The sequence below is a fragment of the Lepidochelys olivacea genome (genome assembly GCF_965140295.1).
Source record: "Lepidochelys olivacea isolate rLepOli2 genome assembly, chromosome: 22".
NCBI lineage: Eukaryota > Metazoa > Chordata > Testudines > Cheloniidae > Lepidochelys > Lepidochelys olivacea.
Genome location: NC_140432.1, coordinates 12732855 through 12751463, shown reverse-complemented (window position 1 = coordinate 12751463; position 18609 = coordinate 12732855). Strand labels below are relative to the sequence as shown.

The 18609-nt window shown below is 49.7% G+C and overlaps 2 long non-coding RNA genes across 2 annotated transcripts; both read right to left on the bottom strand.

The window, feature by feature from the left end:
- Nucleotides 1–5: 5 nt before the first annotated feature.
- On the bottom strand, nucleotides 6–1173 carry LOC311511429. Its single transcript, XR_014709281.1, has 3 exons — nucleotides 1092–1173; nucleotides 482–608; nucleotides 6–90 (listed from the first exon to the last, which is right to left on the bottom strand). It is a non-coding gene; the product is annotated as an uncharacterized lncRNA (long non-coding RNA).
- A 12729-nt stretch (nucleotides 1174–13902) lies between these two features.
- LOC311511459 lies at nucleotides 13903–15386 on the bottom strand. Its single transcript, XR_014709293.1, has 3 exons — nucleotides 15302–15386; nucleotides 14857–15003; nucleotides 13903–14034 (listed from the first exon to the last, which is right to left on the bottom strand). It is a non-coding gene; the product is annotated as an uncharacterized lncRNA (long non-coding RNA).
- Nucleotides 15387–18609: the final 3223 nt, after the last annotated feature.

The following is an 18609-nucleotide window of genomic DNA, read 5'->3' as shown; positions in this document are numbered from 1 at the left end:
TCCTCGTTCACAACCACGATCAAGATACGTTCCTGGATGGTGCTATCCCTGAAAACATATCTCCCAGGATCTAGGAAAACATGGGCAAACCTGAAGGAGAGAAGGAGGAAATACAGGCAGATCCAACTGCCTTTAGTGTTAGGATCTAGTCACTAGCTTCTCCAGCCCGAAAGCTAAATGCCTTATCTGGAAGAACCATTCTTGGGAGGACTTAATGTCCATTCTCATTCAGAGCCTGATGCAAAGCTCACTGAAGTCAATGGGAGGTCTTTCCACGGAAAGACCCTGCATCAGACCCTCAGTGCTGTATCGGTGCATCAGACCCTCAGTCCTGGATTTCCACATGCTGCTCCTTGCCACAGACCTAACCTTTCACTGAAGGAACCACCCTCCTCCAGGAAGAAGGGAAACGTACAACATATCTCATCATAACAACATCACTCAGTCTTAAGTTCCCGTCCACATTAGCATTAGGAGTTACCTGGAGATGTTGAGGTGAGTCTCCCGAATAAGGTGGTCCAGTCTTCGGAAATGACCAAAATCCCAGCCAGGATTGCTGTTGTACAGATGCTCCTTCTGATAGATGGGGTAGTGGCTGGAAGTGCGGTCTGGGAACGAGCAGCACAGAGTTAGCAATTCTGAGCCACTTGGTTAGGATGGATGCAATCAAGCTGCACTGTACTGAGCAATGCGTGGGACCCAAGGGGTATTACACCATTTAATGATAATACTTTGCACGTTACAGCATTGAGGGTCTCACAATGCTTTACACACACACACTAGCGAAGCCTCACAATCGGGGGTGGGGGGGTACTTTTATCCACATTGTACAGACAGGAAAATTAAAACAATATTTAAGTGACATATCCATGGCCACAAAGTGAGCCAGTGGCAGAATCTCGAATAGAACCCAGGAGTCCCCTGCAGTCAGGGGTGTCTAAAGGTAAAAAGGCAGGGGACATGTAGAAGAGATGCAGGCATGCAGTACCAGCCCATAGTTTGGTAAACAGTCATACACGTGGTGGGTCTAGGCACATAGGATGATTAGACAGACGAGTAGATAGCATACGAATCCACACGACAAGACTCACTGCGGGTATGGATGGTGAGCTGGAAAAGGATGGCATCTCCCACATTCAAACACACAATAGGGTTGGGGATGCAGGGTAAGGGATGGGTGTCCTTGTAGGAGACAGTCTGCTCACTGCGCCAAACTCTCTGCAATGGCAGATCCAACCAAAAGTCTCCTGGGGCAGGCAGTGGAGAAAAAGAGGGTAGGAGTGGGAGCATTGCCAGGAAAGCACATGCCAAAGAGGCAGCATAAGACAGCATCTACCCCTCGACAATGTAAAGCCACTTCCCTCCCATCTTTCTGCTTTTGGGTAGGGTGACCAGATGTCCCATTTTTTTGGGGACTTTTTCTGATATAGGTGCCTATTACCCCTCACCCCCTGTCCTGTTTTTTCACAGTTGCTGTCTGGTCACCCTACTCTGGGGCCCAACTCTGCTCTCACTGTGACCAGTGTCAACCAGGACTGACCCAACTGAAATCAAACATCTGCCGGTGGGAGAGGAGCATCAGGCCCTTTCTCGTCAGTGCATTGATCTGTGAAGATAAAGAATCTTCCACTAGTTTCTTGGAAGGCTGGAGTGATCTCATAACTATCAACTACTTAATTCCCAGGTGCCCGAGGGGTTTGAAAGTGCAGCCAATTCATGTCCCTCTGAACACAGGGCCACATTCAAGATTTCCTGTAAAATGAGGACTCCCTTGTGTAATGTGGAGCATTTGAAAACAAATTCCCTCTGCCCCATGTAGCTCATAGGAAACTTAAGTCCATTTGCTGACTCTTCATCTTTCCTGAGTTTTCATGTCTCACCTGTGAGGAATGTATCCAGCATGTCTGTGCTGGAAATAATGAAACCAAATACCCCAGTGGAGCCAAACAGAACCAAATGCACCTGCTGGCTCTTCTGCACATGTTCATCTGGGCCCAGAATGTTTGTCACCTCCTGCAAAACAGAGCAGGGCCTCAGGAGGACAGAGAATTACCAGTGATACTATTAATATTGGAATCAGGCTACCTCCCATGTCCCAGGGCCACCTCTACCTTTAATTAATCTGCCTATATCTGTCTTAGTGATTCTTCCCCCCAACATTCAGTCACTACCATTCAACAAGGATTCATCATCCTCTCACCTACGCCGTATTCCATGTCCTCTGAACAATATGGAGCCACTTCCTCCTTTCTGTGCACAGTCTGGCTCCTCCACATTACACCAACACCCTGCCTTCAAACCCAGCACAATCCCCTTACCTGGCTGCAATCTATTAGCTCTCTCCAGCCTCACATCACCTGGGGAGCAGGGCCCAGCCTGTCTCTACTCACTCTGTCCTCTCCTTCTTCAACACTCAGGAGGAGCTCTGAATGGATGCCAAGGCTCAGAGAGATCTGTGGGGTGTTCAGCAAGCACTCTCGGTCGCACAGCTCTTCGGCAGAGATGTACTGCTCACAACGACACCTTGCCAAGGAGAGAAAGTGTCTTGGTTACTTACAGTCACTGGGAAAGCAGCTGCAAGATGTAGATGGTCAGACCAGCTCCATTATTCTATAATCTGTACAGTCAAGTGGTCAGTTCTGTAAAAATGGAAAACAGGGATTGCCAGGGTTGATCACATGCAAGGTCCATCTACTGCAGTATCTCCGACAGTGGCTAGTACCAGGTGCTTCATAGGAACCCCGCAGCAGGCAGACACGGGATAAGCTGCCCTCTGACCTGTGTCTCATCCTGGTCTCTCATAGACATTAGTTTAAGTCCTGAAGCATAAGGTTTGTATCCCTTCCAGACTTTTTGCTGAGAGTAACGCACATAGTGATTCAGTGCTCTCCCGCTACGTTTCTATGCAATCTACTTTTTTACTCTCTGGAGGAGTTTTTGAGGTACAGTAGTTCACCCACACAGAAAAGGATAATGTCCTACAGATAATGACTGACTTCTATATTCAAGAGCCTCTACCTGAAACCATGAAAGAGATTTAGACCAAAAATGAAGCATCTCTATTAAAAGGATGAATGAGGAGTGAACTCTGAATTCATCATCAGTTTTGGTCTTAATTTTCAAAAGTGACCAAAGATTTTCAGAGCTCAACTTAAGACAGCTCAAAGTGCTGCTCACTCGCCCCCTGAAGATCAGGGCCCTTTCAGAGGTCTCTAGTTGGGCACCCATATTATTAGTTACTTTTGAAAATGTGAATGCCTTGTATTTATGGTTCTTCATTTAGCAGAGTGAAGTCAGTGTTAGTGAATGGAGCTGGAGACCCAAGGCCAATATTTAGCCACAGAAAAAGTCCTGCAAAGGGAAAGTTTTCATACCCATTCAGCCCTGCCAGGGAGAGACACTGCCCCCATCTCCCCAGCCCCCTCTAGGGTGGGACTGATTGGAGTTCACTCTCCATGATCCATTCAACAATTGGGCCCACTACTGAACTTTCCTACAAAGAGGCCAGCTGTGATGTGGGCTCTTCTACAGTTAGGAAATGGGCTGAGGACATCACCTTGTTTCACACAGCCCACACAAGAGTCACACCACTTTCATCCACAACTAATCTGGGACAGATTCAAACTATGAACTGAGTGTGAAGTAACTGGCTACATAAGCCATCACCGATATTCTGAGCTAGCCAGAGTTTTCATAATAGGAAGGTGGAGTGAGACTTACATGCCCAACTCTGCACTGAGTTCTCCGCCCAGCATACCACAGAAGGGAGAGCAGTCATATAGTTCGGGGGAAATGCATTTGCGTGTGGATGCCAGACGGACTTCCCCAGGAGCACAGCGCTCCTCCACCTGCAAAAACAACATGAGCACACACATGTGAGATAGGGTCAAGCAGTTACACCATGGCCATGGCACCATTTGAACTGTCTCCACCCCATCCAACAGCCAAACTCCAGCATTGGAAGGGTAACCTCTTACCCAGTTAACACTGTTACAAAAAACACTGGTCAGAACACAGGGAGGAAGAATAAGAACGATTTCACTTCCATTACAGTTCTCCGACCAGCTCTAATTGAAAGGTGCCATAATGACAACCCCAGAGACATAAGTCCCATAGATCTGGCCTCTGTTACCATAGTACATAAGCACCTCACAACACCCTGGGAAGGGAGAGAAGTATTATCCCCATTTCACAGAGTGGAAAGTGAGGCACAGAGAGACTTGTCCAGGGTCACAGAGGGATTTTGTGGCAGAGCAGGGAATTGATCCCAGACTGTTGAGTCCCAAGTTTGTGTTCTAACCACTGCACCATCCTCCCATGTGTTACATTACCCATCCCCTGAGCCATTCAGTTTCAGTGGGCACAAGGGCTGTGCTGCAGCAATCTTACCTGAGGCTGGCAGTCTTGGTCACTGTTGGTGTCAGAATTTTTCTTGCCTCTCTCATCATAGTAAACGTACCCTGCTTGGCAGACACAAGAGCCATCTGACTCCTGAAAAGCCCGGTTCAGCCCATGGCAGCTACAGCTGCTAGCCCCTTTGGAGACAGCAGCAACAGTGTCATGGAATTAGGTTTCAAATCAATGGAAGGGAGCATCTTTTGTGGAACAAACTGTGCCCACAAAAAGGGAACTCTTCCCATGTCATCTGTTCCCCATGGCTTCATGCCATATCTGTGATGTTATTGACATGCCCAAGTGCGCAGTCACTTTATCCTTGGAAGGCTGATACAGCTATGTGGCGGGGGGTGGAGGGACAGCTTGATTCAGCTGCCATATGCAGTCTCAACTCCATCATCAGAAAAGTTCTTGTGGCAGGATCGTTTGCACTGAGCGGCAGGAGGGGCCCAGTTGGGGGTTTTCAGAAGTGACAGATAGACAAGCCCTCTTTTAACTTGTCGATTGAACCATCTGGGTCAGGATGGGGCCAGCTGAGGGCTCTGTGGATCGCCGGTCCCACCCCACTAGGGGTGACTTGAAATGCTAGAGTTATGCCGCACGGCAGACCCCAGACTGTTATCTATTCTTCCCTCCCACTTGTACCCCATGGGACTAAATCCCCTCAGCTTCCACAGTTTGTGTGGGGCAGGAGGCAGGTTTGAAGGCCGTGCACTCAGTCTCAGCTGGAGGACAGACCAGGGGGCCATTGGGGATGGGAGGCAAACACAGAGCATCACAGAGGCCCCAGTTGGCTGTCGTGTTCCTGGTTGAGGAAGTCATTCATAATAAGCACAGAGGCCAACGGTTTGGTGTTTTACCACCACTCTCTAAGCAAGCAAGCCAGCTTCCCCTACACAGGGCGTGACTCACCTGGCTGTGAGAAGGAAGAGCTCCCGCAGGGGAAACACCCTGTCTGAGCATAGAGGTGGTTGAAGGAGCCGGCAGGACAGGCATGGCATTCCTTGGGCTGCTTTGCCAAGCTGCTGTTCCCGTGGGTCCCTGGGGGGCAGGGCATGGGTGCAGGTGCCCGGAGAGGGCAGTAATACCCCCTGGGGCAGGGCTGCTGGAGATAACTTGCACTGCCTGGGGAAAGCAACGGGGGCATTTCAGACACAGAGACTGCTGTCCCCTCCACTGGGGAAACACTGAACAGAATGGGAAGGACCCAGCCCAGTGCAATGCTGGAGACAGTCAAGGGGATGAAATTATTCAACTCAGATGGAGCCAGTGGCACCCAGTGTGGTGTATGCGTGAGGCTCTCCATGCCCTGCACAAGTAACTAATGTGCCCAGCTTGCTTAACAAAGGATCCCAGTGGAAACCTGCCATCAGCTCTTTGAAAGATGAGTCTTCCTCTCCTCTGAAAGCCAACAGTGTCACTTGGCAAGTCCTGAGTGCCCTCTAACACCCAGATTCACAGCGGGATCCCTTGTAATATACCAGGCCTCCCACAACCCAGACAGACAGCCATGTCCCCTATATCACCCCAGCTTTCTATTCCATGGAATCCCTGCTCATTTACCTTGTGGGCAACTGAAGCCTGATGGGCAGGGCTCGCAGGATGGGCTGATGAGGGAGTCACTACGGTAGGTGCCCGGATCGCAAATCCTGCAGCATTTCTCAAAGGAGTCCCTTGGGCCGGTCACATTCAGGGCTGTGTATCCTCCCTTGCAGAGCAGTGGATGTGCACTGCCTGGGGGGCAGTAATAGGGGAACACACACCTAAAGGGAGAGACAAAGGCAGGAAGCAAGGTGAATGGGAAAAGCACTTGGCTGCAACTCCTGGTGGCCAGGCTGGAAGGGAACAAGTCTTCACAGCATCCTAGGATACAGGCAATGAAGAGGAGGAGAGGGAGGAGATAATCCCCTGGGAAGGCAGCAGTTAAATGCCTACCTGGGAGAAGATAATTGCTACATTTTAAGAAAAGTGATAGAATGGAACCTGCTTCAAATGGAGTGAAGTGTCTTTATATAATCAGTGAAAGTCCATTCAAATGCAGTGAAGCTTCTCTCACTACACTATAAACAGAGTTTCACCATAACACAGTTCCCTGAAAGCAGCTGCCAATGCACCGACAGCTGTCTAAACCCTAGAACTACATGGAGAGTGATGCTTTGCACAGATATATTCAGAATGACCTTCTGCACTAGCAATACTGGACTGGATGTGAAAATAACACATCATACTAAATTTGCAAAAGCACCATTTAAATTGGCACCCTTGGAAATGCTCAGACATTTCTAAGCACACAGTTCTGGATTACAGAGTCATGGCTCATACGCAAACTCTGTTTTGCATGTGTATGCTGATACCATGTAGACATGCAAATCTACATTTTACAGCTTCCCAGAATGAATTTCCAAAACAATGAAAATAAAAATTCAGAGGTTAGCTCAGTGCAAATTTAAAAGGGGTCTCATCAGGCCAAATTCTTTCTCCCTGCCCCATTCCCCTCCCCAACCTCAGGCTGACTGCTACAAATTGAGGATCACCCTAACTGGCCCCAATAGTTTACGTCCTACTATTTCAAAATCTGCGATTATGACGGAAAATATTTTTGAAATGTTTGCAAAATGCATGAAGGTTGTGACTAAAACCTTCTGATTTTACAGCAGGTGGATTTCAGAGTATACAGAGCTGCTAGGACCCTTCACCAAGAATGCTCCATACTCACAGCTGCTCAGCGGTGTTGTACTTGGATGATCCTTCCGGACAATAATATCCACCTGGACACATGGAAGGGACCCCTGTGTGGAGCCCACAATAGGAGCCACCCCTGCATATGGTTGGATTCACTGAACCTGACGGGGACATAAGAACTGGTGATAATGTGACGTTCCCAGGGAGCAGCAGAAGGAGATGGGGGAGGGGGGATATTTAAACCCTGTGATCATTCAGTGGGCAAGACATGTGGTTAGGATGATGGAGGACAGATCAGCTCAGCGTTTCACGGACGGACATCCTTATGGTGCCCAACCTCATGGCCAGCCAAGGAACCGATGGAGGGATAACACTGAACAAGACGTAAGAGCTCCTAACGTGAATTACCATCAATGGAAAAAATATGCCATTGACAAGAAGTGGGGGGAAATTCTGTGGTCTATAGCGCCAGGGAGGAAAGTACCATCCCTATATGCCCCACCTTGTTCACTGACGGACACAGACCCATTTGCTGGAAATCCATCAACTTGCCTATTGACTTAAACTTTAACACAGAAAGGGACTGGCTCATGTTTGGCTGCTGCAAGGCACCTGCTCTTCTCCAGTCCCAGCTCATTCTACTTGGGTGTCACAATCGCAGCAAAACTCTGGATGGGATTCTGGGGGTGATAACCAGGAAGGGCCTTGGGATGCTCAGCCTGCCCACAATGTCACCTCAGGGTGAGCGGCACTCATGAAGCTCACTGCAGGGAAGCGATCACAGGGTCATCACTGCCTGCTACAATCAGGAGCCATTGTGCTCAGTGTTGTGCTTGGCAAAAAAGGACAAAAAACAAGAAGCCTGGGCATGTCACCTGGTGGGCACTCGTAGCCAGGTTGGCAAAGAGCTCCTTGGACATTGGGCAGCCCCGTCTCTGCTGGGTCCGGGCAATAGCAGCCAGGAGAGCAGGGGTCACACTCTTCCAAAGATGCTGCACCAGGCTGGGTCCTGAAGGTACCAGGTGGGCATAAAAACCTGTCCCCTTTACCTGGGCACCAATATCCAGGGGGGCAGGGGTAGTCCTCAAAACTGGTAAGGCCTGGTGAAGAGACAATGAAAAGAAGGGCTGTGAAGGGAAAGGGTGGCAAGCTGCCCAGGTTCTACCGCCTCCGTGAACATGAGTGGCTCATACAGCAGACCCTGGAATTTCCACCCCCTCCTGTCTCAGGGATTGATCCCACTGCAATGGGAGATTTGCATCTGACTTCAACAGCAGCAATATTTGGCCCTTGGCTGGCAGCTCACCTGGTGTTTGGCAGAGATAACCTGGGGGGCAAGGTTGGCAATCTGCCAGGCTCTGTGCCCCTGGGGCTGGGCGGTAAGTGTGCTCGGGGCATTGCTGAGGTGCCAAGAGAGTGACGGGGTCGGTGAGATTCACGCCGCCACAGTAGTGTCCAGGGGGGCATGGGTAGCTCACTGGATCCCCTGAACAAACAGAAAACAGGAGCATCAGCAGAGGTACTCTCACTCTCAAGCCAGAACCTTCTTCCCAAGCCTCCTGCTGGGCATCTCTCATTGGATCCTATTCAAACACCTACACGGAAAGAATCCAGCCACAGACAGCACCCCTCTCTGGAAGACTAGAACTACAGAGCACAGGGGAACTGGAGATTGAATTTGGTTTGGGGCCCTTCTCTAGACCAATGACTCTCAACCTGTCCAGATGACTGTACCCCTTTCTGGAGTCTGGTTTGTCTTGTGTACCCCTAAGTTATCCCTCACTTATATACTGCTTGCTTACAAAATCAGACATAAAAATACAAAAGTGTCACAGCACATTATGACTGAAAAAAATAGCTTACTTTCTCATTTTTACCATATTATTATAAAATAAATCCCTTGGAATATAAATATTGTACTTACATTTCAGTGTATAGTAATATAGAGCAGTATAAACAAGTCATTGTCTCTATGAAATTTTAGTTTGTACTGACTTTGCTAGTGCTTTTTATGTAGCCTGTTGTAAAACTAGGCCAATATCTCGATGAGTTGATGTACCCCCTGGAAGACCTCTGAGTACCCCCAGGGGTATGTGTGCCCCTGGTTGAGAACCACTGCCTAGATTATAAAGCCCTGCTTACATTTACAGAGCTTCATAAAATAATACAAATTAATAGTAATAATAAAAGTATAAGGTGCATAAAGTATGTATTTATTCTTTCCTCTGCAGTATCCAGCACTGGTCACTCACTGATGAAGACAGGGTACCTTACTGGATGGACCATGGATTTGTCCAAGCTTCCTGTGTTTCATTTTCCAGACCCCTACATCAGTACCCACTTGACTGGCTCACTGATCTCACACACACACTTTCCTCTGTGACACATAATCAGTTATTCCCAGTGTCTCCCGAGTCCCAACCTGCTTTACACCAGTGGCCAGGTGGACAGGGCAGGCAGTCCTCTCTCCGCCTCGCCCCTGGGGCAGCTCCAATGGTGTTGGGGGGGCATGGTGTGGGCACCTCGGAGCCTTCCTTGCAGTAGAAACCTAAGGGAGAAACAAAAAAATGTTCTTTCTGATGGGCAAGGTGACTCAGTGGCTATCTCCCTCTGACACTGCATTAGCAGCTGCAGGGCTTTGGGTGAGCTGTTCGCACAAAGAGCCACAACAGTCACATTCAGAGCTTGCCAGGCCAACAATCCAGCTCTGTGAATTTGCACCAGCAGACACTGGCATCATTACGTTCCATCAACCACCTCCTGACCTTAGCATTACCTGACAAGTCAGAGGAGAGAACTGACAGTGGGCAGAGTCCAGAGCCCCAGGAGTCCCGCTCCAACATAAAGCTAAGGCCAGAGGGCTGGTTATCTCTCCTGGCAGCTGAGTCAGAAGGGCCCACACTCTGGGACCCGATCTCCAGCCCAGGGTGGATGGTTTGGGGGTGATAAAGCCAAAACTAACCATGCAAAACACTAATTCAATGTCCCCTTTTGACACCAAGGAGCAAAGCATGATGAATTATCACGTAGGAGATCAGAGCTTAGGACTCAAGGCTCTTGTTCTGAATTCAGCACAGAACAGGGACCAGCATGCAGACAGCTTGCTCAGCCCCTTAGGGCAGCACTTATTAGGACAAGAGGCATTGGAGCTGGACTGGGGCTGAGACACAGAGTTCAGATGGGCTCTGGGTTTGGGCACCAGGATTGCTTGGATCTGGGATTTTTGGTCAGGTATGTCTTTGTTCAGAAATCAGGGAAATGGAAGGAGCTGATGAGGAGGCACTAATGAATGCAGCACTTTCAATACAGATAAAGATCCCCTTTACTCATCCTAAACTGATGGCACCTTCAAAGCAGGGGTCAGAACAGGTCATGCAGAGATATCAGACACTTGCTCATTCAGAGTCCCTGGCTGGTTAAAACCAGATATCTACTGTACACTTTACATACCACTGTGATTCTCACTCACCTGCTGGGCAGAGACCCGCACACACTTGCCCCCAGCGGCATTCAGTCAGGGAGCTCCAGGAAAAGTCATGGCCCTGGGGAGTAGACTCAGAACTCCCGGCCTGGCAGAAGTACCCAGCAGCACACTTCCCCTCCAGCCGCCCGCCCCTGGTGTAGAAGAGAGCAGTGGGAATTTACATGGGAAGCTGGTGGAGATGTGCTGAAGGCAAACACTAGCTCATATGTTGGACCCTGCCTGCAACGTACCCATTGCTGGCAAACTGAGGACTTTATAGCCATAAAAGGCGCAGGTGGACTGCGGTACTGGGCCCCCATTTGATAAAGGCAGAAATTAGAGGGGAGGTGGGCTCCTGAGCTGGAATGCTGGCTCAGACACAGGCCCTTTCCGTGACCTTAGACAAGTCACTTCAGGTATAATTGACAAGGACATTCAGTGAGACCCAGGCTCCCAAGTGACAGTCACTTTTCAAAATGGGTCTCAGGCTTCTAAGTTGCTCTGATGCCTTTAAAAACGTTACCCGTCACCTCTCTCTGCCCCAGTCGACCATCCCCTCTATACGATGGGGTGACGATGTTTACTATCCTAGAGAAATGGGCCTGAACTCAAACATGGCAGCCCAAAACTGCCAATGGTTTGCGAAGTTCACTTCTGCCTACAAAATTTGTGCCTGGGGCCCATCGCGATAGACCCCCCCCACCATGAGGCTATTGAGCACTAAATAGCTAACGTTCATATAAAGAGTCAGTGAAGTGCTAAGCAGAATCATTTTCACTTGCTTTCTGGGAGCAGAAATAATCTGCAGAAACTACTTTAAGCACTTTTCCATACTCCAAGACTGAATGAAACCAGCAGACTGTCCCAGCTAAGTCCTCAGTTTGCTTGAGGAAAGGCCAAAGGGTGTTCCTGAATTTTCTAGTAATGTCTATCACGACATGATAAATGTCTATAAAATAACAAATGGTCTACAGAAGGGAGACCCGGCGCTTATGGTCTCCCTCTCTTGTAGCACAAGAACAAGGAGAGAGTCTCAGGAAACTGGAGACAGTATCCAAAGCAGGACAGTGTAGAGGCAAAGGTGGAGGGCTCCCTCCACACAGCTCTCAGTGGCACAATCTGGGCTGGAATAAAGGTTTCAGTATGTATACTGGGGTCACTTCACTACCTACTGAAGTACAGCCACCTCTGGGGTGGAACAAAGTAGCTGCTCAACCATGCACAACAATACAGCCCAACTATTTAGGGCAGGGAGGAAGAATACCAACTTCAACTGAAACTACAGAGGCAACAGCCAGAATAAGGACCTGCAGTAGTGACCGGGTGAACAGGACAGACATTCTCTCTCCTCCCTGAGGCCAGTCATGTCTGGAGGGGTGAATGTGCCATCAGGACACGGAGCAGGAACCAGTGTACCTAACACAGAAACATGAGAGTAAATATAAAGCCAGAGAGGGCCTTGAAATGCTTTACAGTACTTCTGTCATTCAGGAAGCCCATTATTTGCAGTAACTATACTCTTTTGAATTGTCCCATGTCTCAGGGTGACAAAACCAGCCACATCACCAGCATGCTGTCACTCACAGGGCATAATTATTCACATGCTCTGTGCTGGCATGGAATTACTCCAGGTTATCAGGGTCTGATCAGTGCAGAGGGCATTGCAGAGCCCTTAAGAGCAAATCTCTGCACCCTGAACTCAAGGCATCACCAAATGAAGAAGGGCTCTGCTTGGTGCCTACCTGTCTGTTCACGCCCCAGGGCAGTTCCCCCATACCTGCTCTCGCCTTGTCGTCTCACACATACTTACACAACTTCTTCTCTCCCCTGTTCCCCGTCCCACCCCAGGTTGGAGGAAGGTATGCATAAGGGGCCTGATTCTTGCCTGCCTGCCACCTGGTCATTCACACTAGTGCGGAGGGAGTGCATTGTGATTGGATAATGTTTTACATCCAGATCACACAGATGTAAATGATTCCACCCGGTACAAGGCAAAAGTAAGTATGGCCCAAGGTTTACTCCACTTCTGCTCCCCCATTCCCCAGCCTTTAGAAGAATCCCTCCTTGTTTGGAGTGAGACGCACTGACATAGGGCCAAAGGGAAGACATATACCCAGCAGAGAAGGGACAAGGAATGGAAGGGGAAGTAGCAGTCGCAGTGTGACGGGGAAGGGCATATACTGGGCACTTGCTATACAGCCAGGCCAGGAGAGCAGTATGAGCTAGTGTGTACTGCTGTGTGTGTGAAGGACTATCCCATACATACCTTCAGGACAGTAGGTGTGTGGAGGGCAGGGTTGGGGGTCTCCTGCAACTGCCTCTTGGCAGTAGAAGCCTGGTTGGCAAGGAATGCAGGACTCAGAACCCCTGTTTGGCTGGTATTCCCCAGTGGGGCATGGGGCTGGGTGGACAGACCCAGAGGAACAGAAGTGACCCTAGGAATCAGAAACAGAAGGAAGAGAAATGCACAGAGATCCAAACAAATTCAGGGTCTGTTTGTAGGGCCAACTACTGGAGCTGCTGAAGCCTGTGGCAAAACTCCTCTTGACTTAACTCCTTTTGACTTAACTTGACTTAACAGAGGCCTGTGGCCTCTGCAGCTTCTCTTCACATGAAAGCTGGAAACTCTTTATCTTAATGTTAACTGGCACTGTTGGCTGTCACCAGCGGGCAATCCTGGCAGAGGTGCCAAAGACTGAATGGGTATGGAGACTCAACCCCCAGTCAGAGGACAGTACCTTGGGGCAGAGGAATGCGGTGGGGCTGAAGGAGCTGAAGTTCGCTGGGCAGTAGAAACCCGCAGCACAGGGTCCTGTAGGTGAGCTCAGACCGATGCTAGCACAGAAGAATCCAGGATAGCATGGCACACAGCTGTCCTGGGAGGAGCCACCTGGGTTGAGGGGTGGGGAGAGCTAGAGTTACAGGGGAATGCAGATGGGGGAGGAAGAGCCCATCTGAATCACAGTAACATCAGTGTTGTATTTGCTATGATAATTGTATTGCAATCAGCTGGCCAGGATGCACACCACTGTCCCAACTGGCTGGAAACAGAACTGCCCTACTGTGTGTCATAGGCACTACACTGCTGACCACTAAGGGAGAATGTCCCTTAATTCAAGTGACAGGGGCCTGTGCTTTTGTAGCTGACAGGTCTGAGTTGCATCTCTGGTGTTGTCCTGGATTTTCTTAGCGGCCCTGGTGTCCAGCATTGTGACCAGCATAATGTTCCCAGGTAGCTACATATTTGTTACCGTATGCTGTGCAAGTCAAAATTAGGCCCCACTGCTCTGTGGATCCCAGGAGAAATTCATGAGGGGAGCCGCACTCACCTGTGGCATTATTCAGGGTGCCCACTGGGCAGGCGACTGGGAACTGAGTGCCCTCCGGACAGTAGTGTCCAGGTGGACAGGGCCCATTGAGTGGGAGCCTGGGTGTCCTGTGTGGGATGGCATCGGCAGCTCCTCCTGAGCAGTAATATCCAGCTGAACACAGACCTGCCATTGGGAAAAAGAGGCTGCTCAGGGTTCAGCCCATGGCACTTAGTTCCAGCGAGGTCAGGGGAAGAACCTACCCCAGCTCCAGAACTAGGAAGCTGGGCCAGGACAAAAGCAGCTTTCTACTGTCTCCTCTACAGATAGCATCCATCAGGGGCTCCCCTATGTCCCCACCTCCATCTTCTCACTTCCTGGACCCTTCTATTCTCGCCTGACCTCCCCTCCCCCAGTCTCTACATCCTCCCCTGCAGACATTCACAAAGACGCCCCCAGGCCTTTCTTTCATCTCCTGGTTCCCCTTGTGACAATGTCCTCTGGAATGAGCTCAGTTTTTCCTCTCTTCCTTCATAACTCAAACCTTTGCATCTTGGCATCATCTTAATTGCTCTGTGCTAGAGAGAGAGACAGAGATGAGCTGAGGAGACGGCAGAGAAGGAGAGAGCACTGGGGGGGCTAGACAGAAAAGAGAGATGGGTAGAAAAGAGTAGGAAAAGAGAGAGAGAGCAGGAAGAAAGGAGAGAGAGAAGGGGGACAAGAAAAGGAATTGGGAGGGGGAAGCTAAAGGACTCGAGATGACAGATTCAAATCCCTTTACACAAAAACTTGATTAACAGAATGACAGAGCGAGGAAGTGAATGAGAGTAAGAGAGAGGGAGGGGTTTGGAGGGTTCCTTTAACTCCCTTCCTCTGATCTTTTAGGAATCTCCACCACCTCCTGGCCTCATCCAGAAATCCCCACTCCCTGCCCTCCCCACATGAAGCAGGTGTAAGCCTCAAGGACCTCCAGTGCCTGGTGGCCCTGGGTCTACCAGGACAACTTACCATCTGGTTCCCAGTTAGCATCCCCTCTGCAGTACCTCCCCACTGGACACAATTTGCATGCAGCGGGGGACAGTGCCCCATTCAGATTGTTCATGGTACCTTCAGGGCATGGCAGGGGCATTGCAGCCTGAGCTGGACAATAATAACCTGTAAATACAAAGAGGTGAATTAGGCACTCCTCATCAGACAAAGCACCTGCCTTGGAAACCTGGCTCCACTGACAGTTAATGGCAAAACTCCCATTATCTTCAAAGCAGCCAGGATTCCACCCCATGAGCCCTGGGCTCATTCACAATATTTACTACCCTTAAAAGAAAGGAAGGCACTGCTGGGTCTGGTGCACGGGGTGGGTGAGCAGCAAAGGGGAGCTGTGTGCATTTCTGTGGGCTCCCCCTCACACACTGCACCTTCCCCTCTTGTTCTGCTGTACAGCTGGCTGCCTTACCTCTGGGGCAGCTGACTGGCTCCACAGTGGCAGCATGTCTGCAGGCCATACCAGCCGGACAAGGGAGGCAGGTGCTTGCTCCAGGCATAGGGCTGAAAGTGCCTGGCTCACAGGGTATCTCCAGTCTGGTGCCAGTGGGACAGAAGAAGCCACTGGGGCATTTGTAACCACGAATCCCATCGGAAGGGCAGGGAGCAGAGTTTCCTTCATGGCAAACATACCTGTGAGTGGGAAGAGAGAATTCAAAGAGCTGAAACATGGGCCTCCAAGCACTGCTCTGATGGAGGAAAGGGAGTGGGGGGCTAGGCACATTTGGGACTTTTTCTTTTCAGTGAAAATGACTGGTAAAGCATCTATTTGTTTCTGCTACTGCAACTGAAGGTATGGCTACACTTGGAGCTGGAGGTATAAATTCCAGCTTGAGCAGACATACCTGCGCTAGCTCTGATCCAGCTAATGTGCTAAAAATATACCTCCAGCACTCAGTGTAGATGTACCGTAGTGCCCACAACATGCCCCCAGTTTTTATTTAAATGAACAGGGCTAAACTGCTCAGCTTCCCTTGTCTTCAGTCAGAGTAAGGGTGCAGCCACTGAGCATCAGGCCATGTTCATTTGGGTCCCTACCTTTGTTTATGTATTACTGAGTCACATTTCTGCTACACTGCTCCACAGAACACCAATTCCAAGCTTGGGCACCCCTAACAACTTCTTTAAGCTACATCTCATAACAGCAAACAGACTACAGTAATTACCTATGGATATCACTGCCCCAGTGGTGACATAAATACAACAAGCATTTAATAAGCTCGACCAATTAAATCCTCATTCCCCACAACCTCTCCCATCTCCCTATGGGCTAAGGCGACCACATGGACCCTGCAGCATGCCCTAAAGGATAACGACCTCAATCCAAAAGGGGACTGACTTCCCAATCTCCCCGAGAGAGGCTGTCCTGCCAGAAGCCGTCTCTCTGATACCAAATGGGGTCCAGCTTCCCCCCATGTGGGTGCTTGTCACCTGATCACGTCACCTCTTAACTTTCTCTTCAATAAACTAAATACATGAAGCATTTTCAGGCCCTCACTGTAAGGGAGGTTTGTGAGATGGATGGACAATGGCCTAAGCGCATTTTTCCATCTGCAAAGTCTTGGATTGTAATGTTGCCTTCTTATTGATTATTGCACCCCCTTGTGGGAGAAGAGTTTAATGCAGGAGGAGAAAGGAAAACAAAAACAAAATGTTCTGTGTTGACAAATGGTACATTCCTTTTGTGATGCCCAAGGAAAGATCTCTGGGCTAAATCATGAGTTTGTAGCAAACTAAACATCTCTGTATTGAATTTAGTGCTGGTGGAAGGCATAAGATTGACAGCCATGGAGACTGAAGGCTTCTGTACCATCTACAGAACAGACAGACCAAGTGCAGGCTTCATAACTGACCTGAAAGGACTAGCACCCCTCCAGGAGTGAGAAAAGTATGGTCTCTGGGGTTCTGTTAATCCTTGACATCTGTTTGGAGATTGTCAACAAGAGGGCCAGTTGTGTCACTGGGCCGGACTTTCTGTGGCCCTGCATCTTGTGCAGTCATTTACACCAGTGCAAAGAAGGCTACCAAATGAACCAGGTGTTGTGTGGTTGCAAGTTACACCCAGCTGGTATAAACGATTACACACAAGGTGCAGGACAACAGAGATTCAGACCCAGTCTGTGGTTTGAACTCTTGTGGTTTGAACTCCTGTCCCAGCAGAACCGGAATGTTATCACAAATGCGTTTTGCATAGGTCTGTGAATAGCCACCTGATGGCAACGATATTTGATGAGCATCAATTTGGGCTGGATTCTAACTGGTGACCTAGGAGGCAAAAGCTCTATATCCTGTTACCAATCTACGGGGTCCTCTCAGTCCTGTGCCCCTATTTGTCAATGATGACATGTGACTGGGTTCCCTGATGTTACTTCCAAAGGAGGCCTGCAGGTCTTGGTTTGTCAATATGAGAAGGAGAATGACCACATTGCCACACCCCGCATGACACGGCGCTGTCTGGGACAGATCAGACAATCCCGCCTGGCCGCAGTACTGTCCCGCTGGGCAGGGCTGGCATTGCTTCTCTGCTCCCAGGCCCAGGGAGGGGGAGTAGGATCCAGGAGGGCAGGGCATAGGATGGCTTGTGCCGCTGGGGCAGAAATGCCCAGGGGGGCAGATGTCATTTCCAGGCAGAGGTAGGCCAGCAGATTCCACCTGTGAAACAAAAAATAGAGAAAAAGAGAGGAAGAGAAAATTAACACATAGGAAACATGGCTTTCCCAGGTCGTGCTGCAGAAAGACTGGAAAGCATGGATGTGAGCTGAGTGTTGCAGGTCTGCTCCCTCTGGAGCTCTCAATGCAGGACTGGACTGGCTTAAAAGCGGCCCCTGGCATGTTGGTTGGTCCAATGTTGGCCAACATTTGTGCCATGACTTAGCCAGTGGGTTTCTAGGCAGCACAGCACCCAGGTGAGAGGTGCAGGAATAAAGACATGGCAGGGACTGATTCCAAGGCATCATCACATCTCAGCAGCAAGGCCACCGCCTACTCTTCTCAGCATCTATCAGGAGTGGAGCTGCCTCCCAATACCAAGGAGCTCACCCGCAGCATGTGAATCATCACAGTACTCTGCTGGAACGATCCCAAACACTGCAGCTTCCATTGGCATTACGGGAGTGTTGGGGAGTGATTACTCTAGAACATTATAGTGTTATCATTAGTAATAGGATAGAAGCCCTTACTCCCTAGTTCAAACCCAAGATCACTGCATTGGGGATGCCATCGTGGGCAGCCAAGCCATAGCCTGGCATTCATTCACCTTGTGTCTGGTGGGGGCTGGGTGGATGGCTCCCCAGGTGCAGTAATAGCCCGAGTGGCAGAGCCCCGATGGCTGGGACAGTGCTGTAGATGAGCAATACATGCCTGAAATGAGCAGAAAAGAAATCCAAAGTGAGGGGGGGTCTCCAGAGCTCCTCTATGTTGTATCTGCTGAGAAAGTCAGCAGGGAGTAACTGAAGGCAGAACTTGACCTTTCATCTTTCCCCAGAGTCTTCCCTCAGATGCTCTACAGATTACTTGTGCCAGACCTTTACTTACTTGGTGGGCAGGGCTCACAGTCAGATTCACCAGTGGCACCAGTCTTGGGTCCAAATGTACCCCTGGGACATGGATGTTCTGTACCAAAGCTGGTGCCAGGTGGACAGAAGTACCCTTCAGGGCACAACCTGGGTGTCTGTATCCCAGAACCTAGAACACAAAGAATGGCAACTTGCTCTGGAGATT